The following is an 11,034-nucleotide window of genomic DNA, read 5'->3' on the forward strand; positions in this document are numbered from 1 at the left end:
TGCAAAGGAAGCAGGAAAAAAAAAAGAAAGAGCTTGGTTTAGTGCCTGGTTCAATGAACAATTTAATTTTAGACTTGATGCAAGACGGTGCTGTGACAAACCACAGCTAGGTGCAGGGGGGGATGGATGAGGAAGGACATGGGTTGCAGCAAGAGGACTGGGCAATTCTGGGATAGTTCAGGGTTTAGAGATCTTCATCACCACTGCTCCGGCCCCTGTCCTGAGGTTGCTGGCAGTTGGCACCTTTGCTTTAAATCATGCCTTGATGGAGCATTGCAAAAACAGAGAGTTACCCGACTGTAAGAGCAGTGTAGCCACTTCCTCCTCCAGCACTCCACCGTAGCCAAGCCCAGGGATGGTTCCTGCAGTAGGGGAGGGCATGGCTGCACCGTACTTCCTGCAGAAGATCTTTTAGGTTGGTGGGGATATGCCCAGGGGACAGTCTAATGCCTATTTCATCAGCCCTCTGTGCCAGGGCAGGCTGGCAAGGGGAATGGGGGGCAGGCCTGCAACCACCCTGTTGTGTCCGATTCATTTTTCAGGCTAGGTTTGCAGAGCTCAGTGATATTCCACCTGTGCATGAGAAACGAGCATTATGCTGGTCCTAGCATTTTGATCCTGGAAGCCTGTGGGGTTGGGAACTTCTGGGTTGGGACCTTCCTGATGCGAGCAGGTCCTGGTCCAGCAATGGGGTCTGTAGATGCTATTATAATACAAATAAATTCTCCTCCTAGTAATAATAAACGCGTCCCCTCCCATGACTCACTCTGTGTCATCTGAGCATATCTGGTATTGGTGTCTGCTGATACTTCCACTCTCCCATGAAGCAGCACATTACCCCATGCTTTGCAGAGGCACTTAGGGCAGAGTAAAGGAAAGGTGAGCAATCACGCGGTCACACGGGTCGCTGTTGTATGCCCACATTGCACAGATGATGATAGCAGGTGCACAGCTGTGCAGGATTTAGGCCATTTAGGGTCTTCAGTGACCTCTCACAAGAGCGTTTCCTGACTCAGTTCCCCACCGGATAGCAGCTGCACTTGTGCTGTAGCTGGGAGCTGGGTTTAGGGAGAAGCGGTGATGGTCCAGGTGCAGCTCTCAGGTGCCTAGCCCCAGTGGATCTGCTGTCTGGCTGGAAGCTGCGTTCATGCTGAACTTGGAGAGCAGGGGCTGGGGAAAGTGGCAGCAGCACGGGTGCATCCTCCAGCTGCTTGGCCCTAGTGCGGGCATGGACAAACCCCCTGGCTGCTCTTGTGTCACCAAAGCCACCAGGCCCATGCTGGACAGGGGCTGAGTTGTTCCAGCCAGTGTTTTATAAAGGTCGCTGGCCCCCAGCCTAACGGAGTCAAATCCCACCCTTGGTTTAATGGCCCACCCTTTATATTAAGTTTATCGTGGTGGTTGTTTGAGCCCTGGGGCTGAAAGGGTTAATGCAGTAGTTGACGGAAATGTTGTCTTGAAACATTTTGGGCTTGAAACTTGGGGTTTGACTGAATGTGAGGGAAAGCATCTCCTTCCTTCCAAATCTTCCGGGTTTTCTTTGGGCAAAACAAAACCCAAACATTTGAGCTGAAATTGGTTTCTGCTTCTGGGGGTAGGGCACGAAAGGAATGGGGAAATTGGGGGAGAAGAGACTCAGAAGGAAGCAACAGGCCCTCCCAACCTGACTTGTTGAAGCAGGAAAAGCCTCTGACGATTTAACCCAGCATTTAAGATTTGCTTTCTTTTTGGCTGTTTTGTAGATCATGCAAGAAGCCTCAAAGACATTTATAGTCCTCTTTACACATTACAGGTATTGCACAATTAACTAGTTCCCTGGAGACCAGCTACATGTGCAAAGTAGCTATCATGCAATAAAAACAATGGGCACAAGCTGACAGAGAGTAGATTTATTCATAGATTCATGGATGCTACGGTCAGAAGGGACCTCAACAGACCATCAAGCCTAGGCAGGAAAAAGTGCTGGGGTCAGACTAGACATTAGTAAGAACTTCTTTATGGTAAGGGTTACCAGAATTGGAATAATCTTCCAAGGGAGGTGGTGCTCTCCCCTACTTTGAGGGTCTTTAAGAAGAGACTGGACATACACCTAGTGGGGTCATCTGACCCAGCACTCTTTCCTGCCCAGGGCAGGGGGTCAGACTTGATGTACTGCGGTCCGTTCCAATCCTAAAAATCTATGAAATCAATGAAATCTATAAAAAAGCTATAAAGCTGGACCTTGAAAATGTGTACTAACTTGGCACTAAATTGATAGCTGGTTGCTATCCAGCTTTAATTTGCACATGTAGCAGGGGCTCCCCTGCTCCCGGTAGCCCCGTCAGCTGACTGGGCTCCCAGTTACAGGGGTGCACCATGCCCAGGTCCTGGCATTTCATGCCCCCCCGAGCCCTAGGGATCGTGGCCATGATACCCAGGGTCCGTGAAACCCTTGGGGCCAGAGGATCACCGCAGGGGCAATCTCCCCGCTCTGTGCCTGATTTTTCTCCTAATAAGGTTTATTTTGCCTCTGATCCAGCTGCCCATATGTCCCTGACCCCAGGGTGCCACTCCTAGATAATCCAGGCAGCCCTGCAATCATTTCCTCTGATGACATGACTGCTGGTTGCTTAAGTACCACGGAGAGGGGTTCCTCCTTTGCATCTGAGGAAGTCCTGACTAAAGAGTAGGAAAATACTCAGCATATCTACTCACCTAAATGTCTCTGCCTGGGGGTTTCTTTTCAGGTTTCCAGGAGTCTGTCTTTGCTCAGAGCATTCCCTATTCCACCTCATCTTCCTGGTGACATGAGTGAGCGTCAGGCTCCTGTGATTGTCCCCAGCTTTCCAGCAGGGTCACAGTCAAGCTGAGATCCTCCTTTGGTGGCCAGGCAGGGGTTTTCATCCGACCGGCCCCCTGTCCTTTCAAAACCTGCGTCTGCTGTTGGGAGAAAAGCAAACACACACATCCGTCTCCAATGCTTTGCTTTATGATGCCATAGGACCAAAACCATTCAGACTGTCGGCTTGTCTGTGCAACTGGGTGTCCCAGAGGGTCGTCAGAGAGTGGCTAATACTGAGTGTCTTTATGTGACCAGGGGAGCGGTGCACCTCATCCGCTGAAGACCCAGATCCAAACCTCCTCTTCGTCCTGTCTCATGCCTGCCCCACGCCGAAATTTGGCACAAAATCCTGTCCTCTACGGTAGACTCTTCACATGGAGCAGCCCCCTGGATTGCGCCTTCCCTCGCTCAGCAAACAGCGCCTCTCCAGGCTCTGAAGTCACATCTGGGATATAGTTTTGTGGGGCGGGGGGGGAAGCTGCAGACATCCAGAACAGAAAATGAGGGTTGGGAGGGATGTCAGGAGGTCGCATCTAGTCCAGCCCTCTGCTCAAAGCAGGTCCCCCCCCCAGCTATATCACCCCGAGGCTGTGTTGTTCCTCATTGCCCTCCAGGGTATTGATCATATTAATGATATAACTGGCATCGCAGCGGGCCATAGAGCTGGTGCCTGTTGGGTCTGGCATGGGTCTAGCAATGGGACCTGGCAGGGCTGGGGCAGAGCGAGGCCTCCGACCCCTCCAGACCGTGTGGTCCCCACTCCCCGGAGCTAGGATGGCACCGCGCTGTCGGGCATCCTCAGGGACCTTCCTTTCCTCTCCAGCCGAGAGCAGCGCCCGCGATAAGCTGCTAGAGGCTGATCTCTCCATTGCTTGGCTGCAGGGCAGACACATGCTGCACGTATGACCCTGGGGAGCTCATAACCCCCGGGGCTGCGGGAGGCTCTGGTGTGTGACCTAGCAGGGATCAATGCTGTGGGAAAGCAGCATCCTAGCTCCCTCGGCCCCCTTCCTTCCTCCCACTGCATCTTCCCTTCTCTCTGCAATTCAGCCCGGTTCTGGCATTTGCTGGGCTTTTCTTCTGGCATGTGACTCCGCATCTCCCTCCCTCCACCCCCCTAAGCAAAGCGGACACCAAGCTGCAATGCCACCCCCCCACCCCCCTTCATCCTCTCCCCCTTTTCCCAGCTTCCCCTGTCCTGCGGACTGGCAATGGTACAGTCCTCTTTCCAGCCGGCTGGCAGCTCGGTGGATGTTGCTAGAATGTAAAAGCATCAGCGGAGGCTGCAGCGACTGCATCCAGCCACTCTACGACCAGGCAGACACCAACCAGGCGTGACAAGTGCTCCCTCTCTGCACCCCAGCCAGCGCTCACCCCTGCGCAGCCCAGGAGTCTGCGTCACAAGCAAGGCACCATGACTCAGGGGAAGGTAGGTTGGGACCCCAAATGCCAGGCTGATGTTTCTAACCCTCCCCTTTCCTTGGCCCAGTTTTGCTGGGGAAGGGGAGCAATATCGAAGCATTGCAACGTGGCAGAGAGCTGGGCATCTCTACGCTGCCTGGCTGCCTGACACGGGCATCCGAGGGGGTTTGGCAGGGAAACGCCAGGGAGATTTGCATCATCCCGGGGTGGTTGTTTTGGTGCAGACCCCCATCCATGCCGGATGGATCCGTCACTGCTGTTTGATTATTCTTTTCCCGTCATCGGCATCTTGGCCAAGAAGGAGAGGGTATCCAAATCTTTCACCCCCGCCCCTCTGGCTCTGAATTTTTCTCTTTCCCCGCAAGATGCCATGGTAACACAGCATCCACCAGTTGCCAATAGTGGGTGTTTCCCCCATCCTCCCTGCTCCCCATCCCGGATGATTTTGGGCTGCGGTATTCTCCAGCTGAATTCTGTTTTCAAGGGTTTCCAGAGCCTTGCGCAGGCACGATGCACTGTAACTGTAACGGCCAAGTCCACGGCTGCTCGGACGCAGACAATTGCCAGACACCGTGTTATCCCTGGGCTGGTTACATAAGCCCGGTACGTCATCAGACTGACCAGAGCTAGGATAAAGCAAGTTATCCCTGTTCTGGCTGCTATATGCTTGTGCAAGGGTGGTCCTTCATAGGAAGCGGATGAGACATGGCTGGTATTGCAGTCGGTAACACTCGTGGAGCATGGTGGGGAATCTGTGGGGGAGAGGATTGATACCAGGCTCTGTTTCCTGTTTCCTCTTGCACCAGAGACCATTGTGTCATTCCATTCACCAACCACCAACCATTTTGCAAGGACTTTTCCTTCAATCGTCACCTTCAGCCTCCTTCTCCCCTGTGGACTGAGGTCATTTTTGCCCTGGCATATGTGGCGTTGATGCAATGTCTGGGATTCAGCAATAGCAGACACAGGCCACGTACGGTGGGTTTTGCCTAGCTACTGATTGGCCTGCATTCGTTAAATCAGCCAGTGACGGACCGCTAGTGGTCTCACCTAGCAAATGATGGTTGTTCGCTGAGGCCAAGGGGCCTGTGGTTGGTCGCAGGCCAAATGAGCGGCAGGTTGAATTGGCACAATCAGCAATGGGTTCATATTGGTGTATTTATTTGGCCCCTTTGGAGTTAACTGGTGTGAATTTTGAAGGCAGCCATAATAATATGTGGCTGGGCCAAAGAACGGGGTGGTTTAAACTGAGAGGGCTCCATTCATACCTGCTTTGCCCTTTATGGGTGTGTTATCGGTGTGTGTGTAGGTACAGGTACGTCTCCAGTTTCTTTGCAGTTTGGTAGTGTTTGTGAACTCCTTTTGCTCTCTTGCACGGCTGCTATAACACTGCTCTCATAATACCTAGATCTTACCTAGCACTTTCCATTCATAGATCTCTGTCATGTTGCGGTGGGAAAGACATTATGTGCGGTCAGATTCTGCACAGGTTTCCTTCCTGCCTATGGCAGCCTCTTCAGGGCCGCCGGGCGCTTTCAGCTGCAGTGGCATACAAACAGGATGAAGCTAATGGTGTCACTCGAGTGACAGCACAGATGATCCCCGTGGCCCGTTTTAGTTCTCCACTTGTCGTTCTGCTTATTTTCTTTTCAGTTTGGCCTGATGGGCCACTTTTCTAGCCTTTAGTCTGGGTGCAGCTGTATTGAGTTTAAAGCAAAAAACAAGGTGTTGTTGCTGGAGTGTCTGCAATGGGATCAGGTTTGGATCAGGTTGCAAGGAAGGATTCATTCCATCAATTAACATGAAGTAATATCCTGTGCAATCCTGGCTCTCGGGGGGGGGGGAGGTTTGGTGGTGGTAGAGTGGCTACGGGATCTTGCTGCAGCTGCAGAGGCACGAGGGGGTTCACGCTCTCTTCCAAAGGTTGATCCAGCTGTAAGTGGTGTCTGGGAATCGAGAAGCAGCAGGACACGATGGCAACTACATCGCTTCCTTGTGTGGCATTGCCTGCAGAAACTGTGCTAGCTAGGTCTTTTGGGGGCCTGGGGGATGGCAAGGACAAGATGAGAACCATTCGGCTCACCTGTATTGTACTTGGTGGGCATCAAAATAGACGCGGGTGCCTATAGGCGATTTTGTTTCCCCCTGCTCAAGTCCGTGAAGAAAACAATGATGCAGCTACTTCTGTTACACACTGACATCTTAGCCTTAACACTAAGTCACATAAAGCAGCAAGAAGCAGGAAGGTCTGCATCAGTTGTTTCCCAGGGACTTGAGCAGGGAGGAATCGAATCTCTTCGGTGCCCACATCCACTTGGACACCTGCTAACTGGAATAGGATCTGTCCATTTGGGTCTACTTTTAATTTATTTTGGTTGGGGAAGAGGTTTTTTTGTGGATCCTCTTGCAGGCCTGCCCCTGTTTGGAAATGGCTTGGGGGTGCTCTGGACCATGGAAAGGTGCTTGGCACAGCAAGATACTGGAGGATTTTCAAGGTAGGCACCTAAGATTTAGATGCTTTTTAAGAAGGAAGCGAGGGGAAAATCCTCTCCGTTTGTTACACAAGTGCAGGTTTCATCTGCCTGCATCCATCCCAGGTTAAGCATCTGCTAAAGGCCAACCAGTTATTTCCTGCTCAGCCTCCAGGTGTGTGTTATATCAGGATAGCTATGCATCTGTCCCTTCTTGATCCTGGTTTAACATGAATGGACTAGATGTGACCTCCTGAGGTCCCTTCCAACCCTAATTTTCCATGATTCTATGAATCAAGATCACAGCAGGGTAGGAGTGTGTCCATTTGTGCCTTGAGTGAAGGATGATGCTCATATGCCTTGCATAAAAGCCTGTGCCTTACATCTGGTCTGAATAGCCCACTGGATAGCCCAGGATCCTTCACTGGTCTTAGACCCTGTCTGAGATCATCATTATATAGCAAACTTCCAGTGTCTGCCTTCACCTCCTGCTCTGATTTGTGCCCAAGCGCACACAGAACGTGGATGCTTGATGTGGGAATTGCAAGCTGGGATCCTGTGGCCTGCACGAGGCAGGGTATCTGAATGAAGGGACACAGCGTTTGCTCCCGGCTGTGCTTGTTTGCCAGCAAAACACTTGTCAAAATGCATCTGTCCTGGTCCCATTTGAGAGCAGGACTCACTGGGGAGAGGGGTTCTCTAAGGCAGTGTTTCCCCACCTTTTCCAGCCCAAGCCACACTTACATTCATAAACGTTTTCCGCGGTACACCTGTTAAGGCATCCCCCATCCTCATACGTATGGCAGCTCGTAGTAGCTCATTGCCATGGCAAAATTCAGCGGCATGCCTGTTCATTTCTGACGGCACGCTTTTGTGCCGTGGCACGCTGGTTGGGAACCACTGCTCTCAGGTCTTGATGCTTCATAGTAGGGACGCTCCTTGAGATCTTCCTTCAAATTCTGCCTTCAAGTCTGATGGCATGGGATAACACCCAATGGTCAGATTTATGAAGGTGTTTTGGCAGTGAAGATGGAGACAGGTGGGTTACATGTCGAATTCCCCTGGCTTTGGCAGCAGTGAGGCGCTTAGGAGCATTTGAATATCCCAGGAGTCCAGGCTGGCTGCTTTAACCCACTAGACCCCACTCCAGAGACAGGACAGAGCCAAGTAAAAGCAGTGAGGGGGTCTGCAGGGAACAAAGTAATGCTCACTCCACTCAGCTGCAGGTCAACGGGTGCCTCTCTATAGACTCCAGGCAGCGCTGGAGCAGGCCCAGTCTGGGGGTGACTTGGCATCTGTGACCTGCCGGCAGCAGGATGGGTCTCGCCTCCTGTCTGTCTGCTCTGGGTGTGTAACCTCGCTCTCTCTGCCACGCAGCTCTCCGTGAACAACAAGCCTCCCAACTCCAATGGGCAAGAAGACAAGAAGGACAACGCGGTGGCCCCCTCAGCACCCCCCAGCTATGAGGAGGCAACGTCAGGGGAAGGAATGAAAGCGGGGGCCTTCCCCACTCCGCCGTCAGTGCCGCTCCATCCCAGCTGGGCCTACGTGGACCCAAGTGAGTTCTCCCTCCCCTTGCATTGCTACGAGATCCTGGATGCTGACTTAGTGTCTTGAAGACGTTGAGGTGCAGAGACATGGCCAGGGACATGGAACAAGTTGGTGGCGGAGCCAGGAGTCCTGGGGCATCCATCCTACACGAGCAAACATAGCCCCCACTCCCTCCCACAGCCAGGGCTGGAATAGAGCACCTAGACCCATAGAGACCCTATTTCTTTTCACAGCTGGGTCCTGTCTTCCCTGCTGTAATCAGAGCCTATCCCACTCCCTCCCGTATTGGGGAACAGGACCCAGGACTCCTGGCTGCCAGTCTCTTGCACTAACCACTAGCACACACAGCCTCCCAGTGCTGGGGATAGTACCGAAGTATCCTGATTCATAGTAATACTCCCTTTAGCTTCTACTCCTCTCTTCACCACTTGAAGTAACACCACTGATATATCTGCCAACACTGTGTATCTGTGCAGGGTTTGAACTCAGACTATCTCTAGGGTTAAAATGCCCCCCACCCCTGAGCTGGGCATGATTGCTAAATTTACCCCAGCTGGCTCTTGGGCCACAGCTGATTGCTAAGTAAACAAATGGCTTTTCTCTCCCTGGATACCCTGTGCAGCCTCCATGTGGGCCTGGCAGAGGGAACAAAGGTCTGACTATGAGCTGGCCCCTGACTCAGGGAAAATGCTGCAAGCAGGGAGAATTCAGGATCCAGCCAAGCCCTGGGGAGGATGGGCAGGGGTTCTGCAGTGCCCGCTCCTTGTTCCACTGGGCTTGCTAGAAAGGGTCCCATGGGGCTTCTTTAGCCTGATTCCTCCAGGCAGCTGGGAAGATGGGCAGGGAGCCCACGGCTGCAGAGATGGAGAGAGACTGTGCAGAAGGGAAAGGGAAACGGATAGCAGCTGAGCTATGCCTACTAGGACGCAAAGGAGGAGGGCAGTAAATGTGTGTGCATGCGCACGTGTGTGCATGTGTGTATATCAGGCATTCTCAGCCTGGTGCTCGCAAGCACCATAGTGCTCTCCTGGTTGTATTAAGTGCTCTCTAACAGGTCCAAAAACAGTGCTCGAAAGCACTAGCAATCACGCCAAGAATCACACCGAAAGGCAGAATTGATGATGAGCTGACATTTAGATGTAGTGATTTTCTTTTAATGCTCCATGAAAAAAAGGCTAAGCCAGCGCAGTGCTCAGTAATGAAAAAAGGTTAAGAGCTCCTGACATATATACAAGCATCGCTGCTGTTTCTGTGTGTATATGTATAAATGTATGCACATGCATGGCTGCTGTTTGTGTGTGCGCGTATATACATGCATTGCTGCTGTTCCTGTGAGTGTGGGGGGTATGCGTCTCGCTGCCATGTGCATCACGACTGGGTATGTGTCTGTGTGCATGCATTATTTCTGTGTGTGGGAGAGAGACCATTTGTGCGTATGCTGCATTCCCTTCTTAGGTGGAATCGCAATTGCTCAACTGTGTCCCGTTCACCTCTCTGCTCCCAGCCAGTGCTAGGTGCTCTCCTTTCACCCCGAGCAACAGGGGCACAAGGGTTCGTTCTCTGAGCAGAAGGACTACGGAGCTGCAAGTTTCCACGTGGATGCTGTGTGTGACATGGCATCACCTCTGTGTGCTGTGGTTTTGTGTTATATTGAATACAGAGATCCAGCTTGGCCACCCCCCCTTTCTGGCTTGTCTGATTTTAATGACCAGATTGGTGCACATAATAGTGAGAGAGAAAGAGAGAGAGGGAGCGAGAGAGAGAGAGTGTGTGTGTGTGTGTCTGTGTGTGTGTGTGGGCAGGTTCTTGCATCCTGTAACTACAGCCCTGGGGCTTCAATGACGCTGGAGGTCTGCCCATGGGGACTGCTGGCTGCAGAGAGGCTTGGAGCTAGTCATGAGATGTTTGCGTCAAGCTCCCTTAGGACCCTTAGACCCTGCCTGAATCTCCTGCCTTGGTGCTTGCGTCCCGAGCAGAGGTGATCAATATACAAGGTGATGGATTGAGGCATACGGGATGCACTGAAGCCTTGCAGTTTATGATATCGAGGTTCAGTGATAACGGCTGCCTGTGACGGCAAAGGGATGTTGCAACTCCGGTTTCCCCTCCTGCAGCCATGGTCCCAGTTCGGTGGATTGTTGCATTGATCCCCTGCCTGCCCCAGCAGCTCCTGACTCAGGGCCCCCAGAGCTCCTGTTTCATGTCCATCTCCTCTTTCTCTGGTGTCAGCCTCTGCGGCCTCAGCACGGCTGGGCAGTGCGTGTGCCATCCCACCGGGCTGTGTGGACGGCGGTTGGGTAGTGCACAAAATATCTTGAGGCAGAAAGAGGAGGGGTTGGCTTTTCCGTGGCCAGCCACACTCCCTGCCCACCCGTGGACAGGGCAGGGGAAGGCATTTATCTGGTTACATACAGGCCAGAACCTGATGCCTGGTCTCAGCAAACTTCTGGTGGAGTTGAGCAAGAGGGACATTCATGGGCATTGCAAGGGAAGAAGTGAATGGTTCCTGAATGTAAAATGAGGATGTTCCTTAGGCTCAGCTCCTCAGAGGTATTTTGGCCCCGAACTGGCATGGGTTTCAGAGGGTTGGCTCCATCCAAAAGGCAACTCAATACAGCTTAGGGCCTGTCTCTACCATGTCAGTGGCAGGGCTGGTGGAGCATTGGGCTGAACAGGGCCTGCCCACCTAAGTCCAAAGCTGAAACTGCACCCGTGAGAGCGCTCCACACTCACCCCGAGGGCCTAGTCTTGACCCTTTGGCCTCTTGGC

This window comes from Alligator sinensis, unplaced genomic scaffold (assembly GCF_000455745.1).
Source record: "Alligator sinensis unplaced genomic scaffold, ASM45574v1 scaffold551_1, whole genome shotgun sequence".
Lineage (NCBI taxonomy): Eukaryota > Metazoa > Chordata > Crocodylia > Alligatoridae > Alligator > Alligator sinensis.